The sequence below is a fragment of the Zea mays genome, chromosome 10, assembly GCF_902167145.1.
Source record: "Zea mays cultivar B73 chromosome 10, Zm-B73-REFERENCE-NAM-5.0, whole genome shotgun sequence".
In the NCBI taxonomy this organism is placed as follows: domain Eukaryota; kingdom Viridiplantae; phylum Streptophyta; class Magnoliopsida; order Poales; family Poaceae; genus Zea; species Zea mays.
Window position 1 is genome coordinate 87,742,181 of NC_050105.1, and position 15,920 is coordinate 87,758,100.

At 42.4% G+C, this 15,920-nt stretch overlaps 1 pseudogene; it reads right to left on the minus strand.

Moving 5' to 3' along the window:
* Window positions 1-6,636: 6,636 nt before the first annotated feature.
* LOC103641352 (peroxidase 5-like) lies at window positions 6,637-7,925 on the minus strand (annotated as a pseudogene).
* Window positions 7,926-15,920: the final 7,995 nt, after the last annotated feature.

Genomic DNA, 15,920 nt, shown 5'->3' on the forward strand with positions numbered 1-15,920 from the left:
CAGGTGCACATGAGTGAGGACAAACTGTGCATAAAAGACTCGTGTTGGTCTGTGGGGACGATATATGATCCTAGAGAGTTGTCCAGAATAAGTATCGCCGGTCCAGGGATTGGATGGGGTGTTACAAGTGGTATCAGAGCCGACCCTCGAGGTTTCACGGGCGTGTGTGGGCTAGGGGTTTGGGTATATGGCGCATGGTGCATGTGGGCCCGGAGTGGTCATATGGCATGGCATATGACGACACTAGACACACAGACGTGGCTAAGAGGGGAGGTTCCTGGATTGGGGTTGACCGACGAGGACGTTGGTCTTCTAAGGGGGGGTGGATTGTGATATCCTAGCCCCTGGGATGGTGATTTCCTGGCCCAAGGCTTAATAGAATTAATAGAGTATCCATACCAACAAGGTGCATCTTCTTTTTCAGAAGCCTATCTCGAAAGAACCTCCAAGTTAAGTGTGTTTGGTTTGGATCAATTTGGGATGGGTGACCAACCGAGAAGTTTTCTCGGGTGCGCATGAGTGAGGACAAAGTGTGCACAAAAGACTCGTGTTGGTCTGTGGGGACGATATATGATCCTAGAGAGCTGCCATGAGTAAGTACCGCCGATCCTGGGATTGGACGGGGTGTTACAGGTCGGTATCAACCGCGCATTAGAGTCTTGCTGGTATCCACCATGTCCGGTCGGTACCAACCACCTAGTGCCGATGTGGTAGATTCTATTCAGTAGAATCCATTTTAATCGTTGGAATTCAAAAAAAAAATCAAAAAACTTAAATCCACCCATTAAATATAGAGGGGGTGTATGGGTTCATTCGCACCCCTCACTCTTCAATTCACAAGCCTTCTTCTCTATTTGTTGTCGCCCACTCTCTATCTTGCATGAATCCAAGGTGGATTCTTAACTTTGATATGTTCACCGACTTGCACAACAAGCAATCTCCACAATATCTTGAGACCCCCTTTTGGCGTGGGCAGATCGTCTCCGATGGTCTTTCTCCTATCCAACATTGGCTAGAAGATGTATATGTTTGTCTTCATTTCTTGACTCTCCAACCATTGTTCCATATTCGTATCCATGTTGACCATCAATTGATGTTCCTCCTCCTACCACTGAACCAATTACATCCAACGCTCCTTCTCCTCCTACTAGTGAAGTTTCTTCCACCGATGTTACTCCTCCTCAACCTTTCACTTATTTGTACCTTCCTCCATACCTGTACTTGTATGGGTATCCATATGATGATCCTCCCTCATTTCTTCCTCTATATGATGCTCCTCTAATATATGGTGCTCATGCTCCTTTTTACCCTTTCATAGGCACGACAATGCCCCCAAGCAGCCATAACGATGCAGCCTCCAACTAGTCCACATACTCTGGTGTGACTTAGTTCCAACGACAAATGGATTGGACTAGTATGGAGGACAAAAGACTCGTAAGTATTAAGTACATATATATTTTTATAAATCGGACACAAGTTTTAGGCCGACAACATTTTTTAGTTCATAAACTTGTAGGTCCACACATGGCTATTGCACTCTATTGACCCCATTAAGAGAAATGACAAAAATGGATCTGTCTTTTTGTATAAGCCAAATAATAACTATGTGCAACTCCACCTCAAAACCTCCTAACCATAATACCCCAAGCAACCAAAGGACCAGTGGTCCATAAGCAATCATAAGGTCACCCTCTTCAATGACACCTACAACCAATTATCCATGGCATGGCTAGTGGAGCAAATTGTGCTATGCTTCTCAAAGTGGAAAAGAAGAGCTTCCACAATAGGCCTGGTGAAACGTACTTTCAACTAGAGCACATATGGAGTGCTCTTCACAAGTAGCCCAAGTGGTGCGCGTGGCATGATGATGATGATGCTAGATATGCAAGCAATCGACCACGTCTCAAAATAGAAGTTGATTATAGCTCTGCATCGCTAGACAATGTCGGACCCATATGACATATTGGCCATGAAAGGGAAAGAGCGCAACACAAAGGGAAGGGGCCAACAACGAGTAGCATGGTGAACAAGCTCTACAAGGCTAGCTAGAGGATAACACAATCAAAATTATTTGAGCACTTCACCAAGTTATTAGATCAGCCAACCATCGATATGAATGATGTCTTGAAAAAGACACATAGGTTGGGTGTAAAAAATGACCAAGCAATTAAAACTAGATGAGGAAGAAAATGTGGAACTGATAGAGGAGGGTGATGACGATGAGTAGTAGTAATGTATTATTTTTTACAAACATGTATTTTTATTTAAAAAATACAAATTTATTTATTTTAATTATGTAATTTTATTTTCTTAATTGCATGATCAGATGATTTTTCCAACAAAATATAGTGTATTTTTCAAATACAAATCGGTAAAAGAAAAAGATAGTGTGGTGTTGACGTGACTATGGTTGACAATAAACTTGTATATAGTCTTATAATTAATAAGGGATCATAGCACGATTGATAGTGTGATTGATAGCTGATGGTGATAAGTGTCGAGTGCATTAGATCTAGCCTAGGCCATATGGATTATGTTATCACAAGCCTGGATCACTATTCATAGTATGAAATATGTTAAAGTCTATGGCATATTGTCAAAAGTATTGAGATTCTTAATATGAATTGATGCTAAAATGCTTTTGCACAGACAATTGATGATGCAAGAGGATATATTAGCAGGGGTGGGCTCAATTATATTAAATGGTATTCGATTGAATATCTAGTTTTTTGGCAAGAAAAATTATCTATTTAGTGTATATATGTATACATACTGGACAGAAGAAAAATGAAGATAAATAAATATACAATGAAGAATTGGGTCCAAAATAGACTTTTCTACTATCCCCTCCCCATCCTTGGACTAATGGCCCATTTTGGTTGAAGAATGTATAAGGCAAAAAGCCAAAAACAACTTGGCCTCCCCACCCTACCTATTCACTCTATTTCTCAGCCTCACACCTATGACTGCTGAAAGCATCTAGGCCCTCAAAAGTTATGATGATTAATGACAACATAAGATTATTGTGACTAATTTGTGTGTTGCATAGGCAAATTTGAGTTAGATCATAATGATGGAGAATGGTTTAGAGAATGTATGTTTTCTATGCCCCTACTTATGAATTTCGTTGTGGTCTTCAAAAGGATGAAAGACACGGTTAAGAATCAATTAGTTCTAAGTTTCGATTGGAGTTGAGACACTCAGAGTAGTTTGGGACTTAGTTGTTCCTTTTACCATACTATAAAGGGAGTAGTTTAGGACTTCGCTTTTCCTTTGATCATACTATAAGAGGAGTATAAACTAGTAGCTTGACTAAATAAGTCTAATGAGTCTAGTGTGGCATAAACTAGTTGTTTTTAACGCTAGCTGACTTAGAAGGGGCCAAAAACTAGTCAGGATCAAAACTCAACTCTTAAGTTTCAAAATTGGACAAGTTAGAAGGGTTTCAATGTCTTAGACCTTGTGTTTTACGGTTATTAGACCATAGTGGATTAGTCTAATTCCTCCACATAGACAACACGATAGCACCCAATCATCAAACCCTAAAACAGTACCTCATCGAACCAATGCATTGGGTCTAATTGTTTGTGTGATCAGATGGAGAGCTCTAGGGGTACGTCGGATTGGTTTGATGATATGTGTCAGACTGAACAATGGCACTATTTCAGCTACGGTTTTGGCTACAGGGTCATCGGGCGCTATGAACAGTTGCCTCATTGAACCAAAGAGGATAAGTTTAACAAGTGTTGCCCAATGACTAGAGAGATTTTTGTGGGCATCATACTAGTCCGACAATGGGTGTAGGATCATACGTCGAAGGCTAAGTTTTAAATGACCAGTTCTGACATGGCACAATAGTTACCATTGTGTCTCATCAGACCCTACATTAAGGTACGACAATGATCGTTGGATGGTATGTCGATGTTGAATTTAGCCTAACTTGGCAGTAATGGTTGGTTAGCTGGTTTGAGACTACAAATATCCCCATCAAATGGCCAACACACCTACCCTTGTCTTCATTTAATAGCCAAAGCAACCCATATATTGTGAGATAAGGAGTCATTGCATAGTGGGGGACTTGAGAGTCGGATTCCTAATTTTATTGGCCTAATTAATGCAAACAAGAGAGATTAGTGTGCATCCATTAATCTCATCAGTTTTTTAGAGACAAGTGATAATTTGTGTTTATTACTCTTGGTGACTAGCATCACCTATATGGTTTGGTGGCACTTGAAGTGCAACGAGCATCTAGAGAGATAGTGGGTGGCCCAACTAAAAAACTATATATGGTTGTGAGCGGTTCACCGTGATGAAGTGGAAAAGAACTAGCTTGCAGTGAGCACTTAGTCCTTGTGCGAATCAAGGGGGTGAAAACCTTATGTGGTTGCTCCAATAATGAGGATTAGGGAAGAACGTCAACTCTCTGTGACATCAGAACAAACTTGAGGAATCTTCTAAATCCTTGCATTACTTTCCACAATTATGTTTGTACAAATTTACATTCTTAGATTTGCCATGATGCATAATGTTGAAATTAAGGCACAAAATTTTTGTATACACATTAGACACTTGGGTGAAATTAAGCTTATTATAATTAGGATATGCATATGTATTGTGATGAAGAAAAAAATGAAGATCAATAAACATCTAGTGACAAATTCAATATAAAATAGATTTTTCTACTCCCCTCCCCTCCACACCCGGGGAAATCCTCAGCCACCCTTCCCCACCTATTCACTCTCTTTCTCGGTCCCTCCCGTGAGTGTAACTGAAAAGGTGGTGATCGAAAACACTGCAAGCCCACTACTTCTCCCCGTTTGGAATTAAACACCAATAAGGAAGATGTCAAAAGAAATAGGGATGGTCAATTCTTGTGACCCTATAAAATTTTCCTCCTTCCAAATGAAATATCCCCCTTTGTTATAAGAATTTGTTCACAATAATTTGACCGTTGCGATAAATAGACTAAATTGATCCTATATGTATGCATAAATATGATGAATAGCAAACCATATGAATAACATATTAATGAATTGAAAGCATGTGGGAGTTTAACCTATACGAAGAAAGCAAGCAAGAGATACTAAATACTCTTGAAACCAATATGCATGGTATTAAAGTTGATACTAGTATGTATGGTACCTATTGTTGTAGAAATCTCGAAACACAAAGAATGTTACTTGATAAACTTGTTTGATTTCAAAGCCTTGAAGAGAACGAAAAACACTCTACATAATGTTGATATATGGAACGTATAAACAAACATAACACGCGCGGGGTAATTAGCTTATTAAACTTGACTAGTAGTGTGGGTTGACGGTGAAGCACTTCCCCCTGATCTCTCCCTCGTCGCCGGTGAGCACCTGGACCTTGCCCATCTTAGCTAAGACCTTGGCAAACTTGACCTGCCATGCCTTCTCGACTACGACGTTGAAGTGGACCATTCCGGCCGTCCAAGGATTGTCGAGCAGTGTGTTGTCAGAGACGAACAGGACCTTTTGCGCTAGCTCGTTCTTGTAGTACTGGTTGTCGAAGGTCGCCGGTGTGACTGGGTCAAGCGGCACCACCGTGGGGTCCATCTGGTCGTTGGTGGACGGCCAAGGGCACCGCGCCTTGAGGTGCCCGGCGTAGGCGGGGTCGAGGGACGGGTCTGTCCGCCCCAGCTGCCCGCTGAAGTTGTAGAGCCGCTGCGTGAAGGAGGAGCAGTGGGAGCGGACGATGGTGTGCGCGCCATAGAGCGTGACCATGTCGTCGGCGTCCTCCACGGGCCGCGGTCGGCACTCGCTCCTCCGGGGCCACCATCGCCGTTGCTCGTGCCTCGGTAACCACCGCCGACGAGTGAGGGGGCGTGTAGCTCGCTTGCGCCTCACCGGGCCGCGGCCGGCGCCCGTGCCTCATGGGCTGTCGGCATCGATCGCGCCTCTCGGGCCATCATCGTCGCTCGTACTCAGGGAACTGCTGTCGTCGCTCGTGCGTCAGGATGGTGGCGTCAAAAAATGAACTCTAGAGGCCTAGAACTCCTTTTATAGACGTTGATACCTGATTGGGTTGGACCGCGTTGCCTAGTTTCTAGACTAGGCTTCCTTTAGTTATTAAAAACCCAAATATATGGACTTTAGTACCAGTTCATGATTACAACCGGTGCTAAAGTTTCAACTTTAGTACGGCTCTAGCCAAGAACCGATACTAATAGGGGACCTTTAGTAACGGTTCTAACCAAGAACCGGTACTGAAGTACTATCTATAGTACCAGTCAGTGCAATCGGTAAATTTGCGGGCTTTTAGTGTCAGATGCGGTCTTTTAGTCTAACTTTCAATAAATACAAGTACAAAAAATTCAGTTGCAGTTCTCAAAAGCACTTCTCCCTGGAAAGAAAAGTGAATTGTTTTGGTGAACATCAAAGAAAAAGCTTGCTCTTCTTTCGTAAAAAATTCTTCTAAAAATACCGAACCCAATCGTTGCATAAAAGTTTGTACCGCACTTTTATGTTTACGAGCTAAAGTTCTAGCATATGAAAGTCAAAATATATATTTTAGTCGATACAAAGTCTGTTTTTTCGAAGATCCACTATGATAATGAAAATATTTCTACATAAAACTCTCAGTGTTGTACAGACTACATACACAGTGCTCGCGGGAAAAAAAGAGCTTCTATATTTGTGATCGGATGTGGTCACTAAATATGTACATGCATGTTGTGCAAATAACACCATTTTACTTGATAAACTTGTTTGATTTCACAGCCTTGAAGAGAACAAAAAACACTCTACTTAATGTTGATGTATGGAACGTATAAACAAACATAACACGCGCGGGGTAATTAGATAATTAAACTTGACTAGTAGTGTGGGTTTACGGCGAAGCACTTCTCCCTGATCTCTCCCTCGTCGCCGGTGAGCACCTGGACCTTGCCCATCTTAACCATGGCCTTGGCGAACTTGACCTGCCATGCCTTCTCGACTGCGGCGTTGAAGTGGACCATTCCGGCCGTCCATGGGTTGTCGAGCAGTGTGTTGTCAGAGATGAACAGGACCTTGTGCGCCAGCACGTTCTTGTAGTACTGGTTGTCGAAGGTCGCCGGCGTGACTGGGTCAAGCGGCACCACCGTGGGGTCCATCTGGTCGTCGCTGGACGGCCAAGGGCACCGTGCCTTTAGGTGCCCGGCGTAGGCGGGGTCGAGGGACGGGTCTGTCTGCCCCAGCTGCCCGCTGAAGTTGTAGGCGCTGCGTGAAGGAGGAGCAGTGGGAGCGGCCGATGGTGTGCGCGCCAGAGAGCGTGACCATGTCGTCGGCGTTGAGCCCCTTGCGCTTGAAGCTCTCGATGAGCTCGTCGACCTCGTCAGTCGGAGCTGGGACATTGTTGTCGAGCACCTCCTCCTCTTTGGACACGCGGCCATCACGGCGGCCAGACGGGACCTTGTAGTCCAGGCCGCCGGCGAGGTAGGTGCTGTCACGGGCCGCGAACGCGACGATGTCGGCGCAGGAGACGGTGCGCGGGCAGTGCGCCTCGAGGACGGCCTTGGCGTCGTCGATGACGTCGAAGCCGCGCATGGATGCTGGGGTTGTTGGCCACTGAGTCCTTCTCGGCCTTGTTGCCCGGCGTGGAGTTGATGAGGATGGAGCCGTCGCAGCCCCGCGCCTACGCCGGGCTCACGGGCGATGCCGCGGCGGACGGCGTTGCGCACGATATCCTCGGCCTGTGGGCACGAGTGCTCGTAGAAACCGACCTCAAGTTTCCCAGGCGGCGAGGCGAGTGCCACCGATGAGGAGGCGGCGGCGATGAGTGCCACCAGCAAGGCAGCAGGCATCAGCCAGCATGTCGACCGCCCCATATATGATCAACTGCAGTCGTATATACCCAAACTCTCAGCAAGTTTGCTATAGTCGCTTGAGTTGATCGAGGTCGATGGTGATGTTGAGAAGTGAAGCTGATGAGGAGATTTGAAGAACGGTGCCGCCGCTGGGTCTCTATTTATACATTGGAAGCTTGCATGGCGACATGTCGCAGTTGGAGGATGGCGTGTGTATGTCATGTGCACCCGGTCAAGAAATAAGACCCAATCTTCGCGTTCCCTAGCTAATGTCTGCTAGACCCTCTTAATTTCCATGCACCATCATTAAAAATAAAAAAAACTCCTTCGTCCTTCCTATAACAAAACAGCTGCAAAACACGCATCTTGTCTTTGTTTTGAATTGCCACACGCGTCACTTTCGATTGTAAATTATGTAGCTATCACGAGGGGGTATTTTTGATCAATCAACGTAATGATAAGCAGAGCAGACAACTGTTTAGAGATGGACAATGATATTACTTGCTTGATCATATATATATATATATATATATATATATATATATATATATCAAGTTTCATTGACATGGTCGATACCGCTGCCGCATGACCAAGACAAATCGAAGCCGTGTCAAAATGAATTATGTTATCACTAAGGCTAGGTGTCAGCTTCACTAATCACTAGCTAACAATATATTGTATATGATTTGCCAAATCTTATAGGGTCAAATGACCCGATAAGCCCACATAGCTCTCTGCCTTTAGTTCAACCGAAGCCCCTACCACCCGAGCATGTGGCCTTTGCATGCTGTCAGTACTGACTGGCCCTGCCAATCAGTTGGCGTGGTCAATACAGGATTGTTTTAGAGGTGGGGTGGGTGAGGCTCAAGCCCCGTACCGCTCTAGAGCTTATATAGTCCCACTAAAGACTCTCCTAAAATTTAAAATATACATAGTATAATTTATTATGTATTTTATGGTTTTTATCTTCATCGATTTTTAATAATACTACTCTAAACTATTATATATATTTATTGTGAGTGATTTAGTGAGATTATATCGATGTAGTGGTTTAGTTAAATATGTCTTAAAATAAGGTCAGTATTGTTCATGTTGAGACCTTGCCGGTCGTATTATCCGTGGCTTTAAAGTACGGGTCAATACCGATCGTCTCGTGCTGAAGTAGCAGCTTCTGATTGGCTAGCTCCATTTTAACCATTTGGATTTCCATATCTATATCCTTCTCATTATCCATACCGACCATCCGTGGATGCTCCTCCTCCTACGACCGACGCTCCTTCTCCTACCTGTGAAGTTCCATCCACTAAAGCTCCTTGTCGAGGAATTTCTCGATAGTGAATTTATGTGGGCGGATTGCGCGTGATCTAGAGAAGAAAGTAAGAACACATGGACACAAATAATTATATAATTATACTAGTTTGGGCTCTCCTAGGAGATAATATCCTACCTCAAGTGGCTGTCGGTGATCTCCTTTCCATGAAACGTCTGATACCGCCTTTTATAGTCTAAGGAAGCAATCAGTTATAGGAAGATCAGATAAAAATTCTTATGTAAACCTATCCTTATCTACCAATCCCTCGTATCTCGGGTTCTATTGTTACAACAAAAACATGTAGATGAGTTAATCGTCCTGCCCACAGATCCATTCTTGACGTGAGATCTTGAGAGTTCCGTCCGAGTCCGAGTTGGGAGCGGGGACTAAGTTAGGCCACAAGTTAGTTTCGTGAATATTGACGTGTTCAGGATAGCCATGATGTCTATCTTTTACAATAGCCTCTGACTTTTATCAGAGTGTTTCGGGCAGATGAAACTCTTCTATTGAATCTTGTGAATGTTTCTGAACTATCTGCGTCTGACTTGTTTTTATCTCCTGATCGAGTTCCATGTCGGTTGTCAAGTGCTAAGTATCAAAGGTGCCAACTCATATAGGTTTGAATCTTGAAAAACGTAAATATGCACCTCTCGTGCATCCTATGGATGTAGCCCCCGAGGCCGACTTACAGAGTTACCAGCTTGGGCAAGTTAGCCTCTGTCTCTTGAGGAATATCTACCAATTCTTCGGCTATTAATAGGAGCATTATGTGGGCAAGGGTCCAGCCTCTGAGACTTGCGATTCAGCCTTTTACTATCCAAAGCTCAATTTGAGAATCTTTGAGCTAATTCTTGAAAACCGCTCTTCCCAACGAGTTGTATGAGGTGGCATTTAGCCCTCCGAGCCGAAGGCATTTGATGTTCATTCACCTGTCGTATGGTGATGCTTCTAAATAGAATCATATTTAAAGAGTCTGGATTAAATCAAGATATTCTTCAGTGTGTTACTTCGAATGAGATCTTAAAGCACCAAGTCGGGTACTAGGACTCATCAGTTTTATCATGTTGAAGGAAAAGGAAGCGGGTCTTCAGAAAGACCCCCCTCAGTAGGCTAAATCTTGGGATTTAGCAATTGACATACCATCGGGGGGGTGTGCATGTAAGAATTCGAGCCAAAATACTCTACAACTTCACACATCATCGGAAGAAACTATCGCTGCTTGGATTCCCTCTTTGTTGCCCTCAAAAGGGTCTTTATATTGCCCTATCGGTGAACCAAACCGAAAGGGGCTTTTGCTATCCCACGAATGGGTCACAAGCGACAAGCAGGGCCATGTAGGTGATACTTGCCATTTCCCTAGAGTGATCCCTACTCCATCCAAATTGACGTTTAGGCGTTTTAGCGGTGGTAATCGAATCCCCTTAATACCCTTAAAATTACTATCAAGATGTGATGTGGTAGGGGGGAGGTTCCATCGAAGCTTTGCACCAGGTGGTAGCTAAGGCATGTAGGTGGCACAGATAGAGGGTGAGGCCCAATCTTCCTTGAGGTAGGATAACTTGATTGGGTAGAGATCTTGACATTGATGATCCGATCCTCGCAATCACTACACCACTGCTCAGTTGGTTATCACCCATGACACACGAGTGACCTCGCCATGAAGTCTTATCCCTGCAAGTGCAATCAAGAACGCAAGTAAGAACATGAAGAACACAATCAACTGTATTGATCACGAGGTGGGGTCTCACAAACCGATGAACGACGACAATGTTCGATGACAGAATGAATCTAAGAAAAACCTAAACCCTAATGTGGTGGAGGCTGCTGAAACAATAGAGGTTAGGGGCGTGCAAAACCTCTGGAGGTACCCCTAATGGGCTCCAACACGATACACGGGCCAACAACCCTATAGACGATGTCACAACATCGAAACAGAATCTGAACGCTGACTTGTTTCGACGATTCTTGTTGACTCCAGATAAAGTTTAAGATGGTTCTAGTTGTGTTGGAAAGTGTGTCACCTTAGATTTCCATCCATATAAAGTCCTACCTAATCGGAGATGGATGCATCATGGGCGTCCATTTTAGTATAGACTGGTCCTGGACTTCGAGGTGGAGACAAAGTTGACTCGGACTTGGCTCCCTCTTGTCGTGAACGTCCTAACATCTCATCCTTGACATCTTGGCCTTTACCAAGTCCTTGCTACTCCTATCCAAGGTTCCTAATCATCAAAACATTCATAGCAACAAGCGTAATCTCTAAAACACAATTGACTAGGTTAGAACGAATCGGTCCATGCATTGTCTGTATGGGAGTGATGTCCTCATCATCCTTCCCCTATTGAATTGGGGTCATAATTGACTTAGGCGGTGGCCAAGGGGGTGGTCGAGCAACCCTAGGGTGTACAAGACCTTTAGGCTCAAAAATAGGCATCACTGATTTCTAGAAGATTCTGGACGTCATTTTGTTATGATGATTCCTATCAGCTCCAAGTGTATTTTGATATGGGACAAGTTGGGCTGGAAATCTTATCTATTTAGCTTTTCATTGCTATCTAGAACGTCCAAACAGAGTCCGTATGTGGCCGAGCGTCCTTTATCATGAGACCAGTCCTGTAGTCCGAACTAGAGTCACGAATAAACTGAACTTCAACTCTCTTGAGCTTGGGAATCTATGATTGATTTGGCCTAGACCATATAATTGACGTCCATGTACTCATCAATCTCTCCTTCTTGGTTTTGAGTCATCCTCGACTCAAAGTTGTTGGTGCTTGCATAAGGTATTGTTGTAGGTCTTGACATCGTCCAACCTTGCTCCACTTCTTGAAGTTGATACTGTTGTTGCAAAACATACAAAGAAGGACAAGTGGAACTGGACATGATATGGTTAGCTTTAACACATCAGTCTAGTTGATCATATGTTTCATGACAAAAGGAGAATTCATATTTGAAAAAATATATACTCGATGTACACTATATGCTCATTTCTAATTATATCTTCCAATAAAATAATATGTATGTTTAAATATCCATGGCAAATCAGTACTAAAAGAAAGTTTCCCTTCTAAATTATTCAGATTACATAGAACCCCAAATTCAATACAACCCAAAGTATTTGAAGAAGACGACAATTTTAGGTCATCATGCACACTAGTAATGGGATTAAAAATTCTAATTTCAGCACAACTGTAGGATTGGAAGCAACATTATCGAGTTTGTTCTCAAGTTGTGGCATATAGGTAATAGAAGAATCATCAATCAATTCTTTGTTATCACAAGAATCAGTAGTACAATCATCATGTGACAAAGGTAACTCAGATATATTTGAAGGCATGGCATCATTGGAAGAAACAAATCGTTCTCTCATAAGCGCTTTCATATTAGCCCACAATTTTGGTTTGTCATAGTCATGAAAATTGTTCCACCAAACTAATGCATGATTCATTAAAGTACTAGCCACAATCTTAATTTTTCTCCTATCAAAAATACGCCATCGTGCAAAAATCTTATCTGTTAATTGATACTTCCCATTCAGTATACTCACTTACAATATTTTTATCAAAAGAAGAGAAATATGGATATATAGAACCTGAGGGAGATGAATCAGCATCAATGGCGTGGCTCTCAAAAGCTTTAGTCAATATGGGCATCATCTCCTTTAATTCCAGATGGGAGACACTCACCATCAGTAGGCTTAGTGCCCTTAACCTTGTCCGTTTGGTCCTGTCATTGTTAGTACAAAACAAAAACAAAGGCAACAAATAAACAATATAAACCCTATAGCTACTCTAAGGGGTGGTGGTGGAACACAAGTTATGAAACGTCTTACCCCACTCTTATAAGGTTCTTACTAGCACTGCAGGTGGCAAACAGTGGCCGGTGTGACAACAATTAGAGTGTGGGTGTGACTACAAATAAGTATCTATTCTGCTCAAGATAAAGGTGAAGCTTTGGGAAGATTCACTAAATATATATCTGTGGAACAGAAGTCAGTAACATATAGCAATGTTGAATAAGTGTCCAAAGTACTTGTCCTAGCTACTGACCCAAAGGATTTATTAGAATAGTTGGGGAAAGACACAAAGGAGGTAACAAGAATTGAGGTATAGCAAGGGAACAAGTTGGAAGGAAATACAATTACAAAGGTGCATAGGTCAATGGTGTCCCTGCTTATGTGCACTCTATTATCTCTTTTTTCTTTTTTTTATCTTTGTTTTATGTGGCTTTTTTGCACTTGCCTTTTATATTATTTTTTTGACAAAAGTGCCGCAAAAACAAGATATAACAAAAGAGTATCAAAAAATCTTATATGTCTGTCATATATTTTCTGCTCTAACTTCAACAGACTGTTTGACAAATTAAGCTACCTTAAACGCAAAAACTCACAATACAAAAATTGTCTATCTCCTTTTTATCGTTATTTTAGATATATGGAACACCTATTTTGGATAAATTAAGTGGGAGATATTGACCCAGAAATACAGACTAATCCGAAATTTCAGGATCACAAACATATTTACTTCCAATACAGATAACTCCTTAGTTCTATAGTTTTCTAGAAATCTTTTACATAATAAAGTTTAACATAGATAATTTTATAAGCTTTCTAGAAAGTACAAGAACACTTAATTCCAAGTTCGTATGCGAGATTTATGCTCAAAATACCGAACTGGATAAAAACTAATCTAATAAAGACGAGATGATGTGATTAAAAATGATGGGATCTGTTTTGGAGATTAAATTTGTGGGATGGAAGCGGATGAAAAGTATTAAACTGAACCAAAACAAATCTAAACTAACAACCAAACACAATCTAGGACACAAACTCATAACTCAGGACTCCGAAACTGAATTATGCCAAGGCTAAGGCGGTGATTGTAGGTCGGGGAACAATCGATCTATATACTTGTGGGCTTTTGTGGACTATGGGACGAAACAAAATGAATCTAAAAGTTAGATTATACCTCACGAGCAACCTGAATCTTTATACCACTTGATAGAGGGGGAGGCCAGATCTTCCATGAGGTAGGATGACTTAATTGGGTGGAGATCTCGACGTTGATTATCCAAGGCTCCTAGCGAACGGACCTCGCAATCACTATCACCTGTGACACAATCAAGAACATAAGTAAGAACAATAAGAACGCAATCTCGACGTTGATGATCCAAGGCTCCTAGTGAATGGATCCTCGCAATCACCTCACCACAAAGGCTTATCTATACAAGCGCAATCAAGAACATAAGTAAGAACAATAAGAACACAATCAAACTGTATTGATCACGAGGTGGGATCTCACTAACTGATGAATGACAAAACTGTTCGATTACATAATGAATCTAAGCAAAACAATGTAGTGGAAGAAGCTGATAAAATAGATGTTAGGGGCATGTAAAAGACATGAAGGTACCTCTAATGGGCTCCAACACGATACACGGCTAACGACCCAACACACGGTGTTGCAGCACCAAAACATAATCTGAACACCGACTTGTTTCGACGATTCTCATTGACTCTAGAAGAATTTTAAGTTGGTTCTAGTTGGGTTGGAAAGCTTATCTCCTTATTTTTCCATCCATATAAATTCCAACCTAATCGGAGTTCGTATGCAACCTAGGAGTCCATTTTAATGCAGACTAGTCCTAGACTCTAAGGTGGAGACGAAGTTGAGTCGGACTTGGATCCCTCTTGTCACAAATGTCCTAGCTTTTCCTCCTTGACATCTTGGCCTTTCCCAAGTCCTTGTTGGTCCTCTCTAAGATTCCTAATCATCAAAACATCCATGGCACCAAGTGTATGCTCTAAAACATAATTGATTAGGTTAGAACGAATCTGGAGATTCAGCTGTCGTGCACAAGCTCGTGTTATCGGACCGTGCGTTGTATGTATGGGAGTGATGTCCTCATTAGGTACTGCTGCCCTTCCCTCATGGGAACCCAACTCTGCCCAAGCCGAATCATCTAGGCACTTCTAACAGCAGCGTCAACACCTAATATCCTTAGAGTGTTGACCAGATTTGTTGGAGTTTGGAGGGCTGATCCATATTTTGTCCTTCAAGAAAGATTTTCAAGAAGCAATTAGTAACCAACATAAATGAAAAATTTTGTAGGAATATATAATGGTATGAAATAGTTAAGAGAAAAATCTTCGGTCGTGATACAAACACTGAAATTGTCCAATAATACTTGCTCAAAAGTGGGGATTATGCAAAAATAGCGCAGTAGCTCGACATTTCAGAGATTAGTAACGAGGGTACCATCTTCTTGCTGGAGTTGACAAGCACATGATCGAAGCACTTCCAAGATGATGTAAGGGCCTTTCCATATGGGTGATAACTTATATTTGTCATTCATGCTTTGGATCTTTCACAACACCAGCCCCCCTACAGTAAAGCTTCGATCTCGAACATTTTTGGAGTGATATCTCTTCATGGATTGTTGATATAGTGCTAACTACACTATCATTGAGTCCCTTGCGTCCTCAAGTTTATCAAGGTCGGCAACTCGATCCTCTCGAGACCAGTCTTCTGTGAAATTTAGAACTCAGAACGATTGGTGCTTCATTTTAGATGGGAGCATGGCCTTATATCCATATACTAAAAAGAATGAGGCCTGACATGTTGTGGAACTTGGTGACGTCCATAGCCTCTAGAGTACTGTTGGTAACTCTTCGACCCACATCCCTACATAAGCGACCTAAAATCACGGGCTTCAAACCCTTAAGAATAAGGCCATTGGCTCTTTCCACGTGGCCATTGCTTTGGGGATGAGTGACAGAAGCGAAGTTCACTATGATCCCGC